The 327-nt window shown below is 61.5% G+C and overlaps 1 protein-coding gene across 4 annotated transcripts in view; it reads left to right on the top strand.

Moving 5' to 3' along the window:
• The window catches only part of KCNN4 (potassium calcium-activated channel subfamily N member 4), a 14,489-nt gene that overhangs the window by 4,384 nt on the left and 9,778 nt on the right, over positions 1–327 (top strand). The window lies entirely within an intron of this gene.

The raw sequence follows: 327 nt of genomic DNA, 5'->3' as shown, positions 1-327 counted from the left end.
ATTTGGGACAAGCTAAAGAAAGAGACAGGAAATTGTGGTGCCAGAGAAGGATGAAGGGGTGGGGGAGGGCTGGGGACAACAGCACCATTGTTCGGGGAGGGGTGGAGGGGCAGGCCCCCTGGGGCAGGAAACTGGCCCTCTTCCCCTGCACAGAGGTGGGGCCCCGCCCCCTTGGGGGAGCTGGCAACATCTTAGGACAAACAGGTGTCTTAGGAGAAACCGGAGGGAACCCATGTGGTCCCCTGCCCATGACAACACCCCACAGGCAGGGCGCCTCCCTCCCAGCCCCTCCTATGGAATCCAGCAGTCCCAGGCCCTAACTCTTTC

Source organism: Pteropus alecto, unplaced genomic scaffold (assembly GCF_000325575.1).
Source record: "Pteropus alecto unplaced genomic scaffold, ASM32557v1 scaffold194, whole genome shotgun sequence".
Taxonomy (NCBI): Eukaryota; Metazoa; Chordata; class Mammalia; order Chiroptera; family Pteropodidae; genus Pteropus; species Pteropus alecto.
The sequence above is the reverse complement of the archived record's forward strand: the minus strand, read 5'-3'. Positions and strand labels throughout refer to the sequence as shown.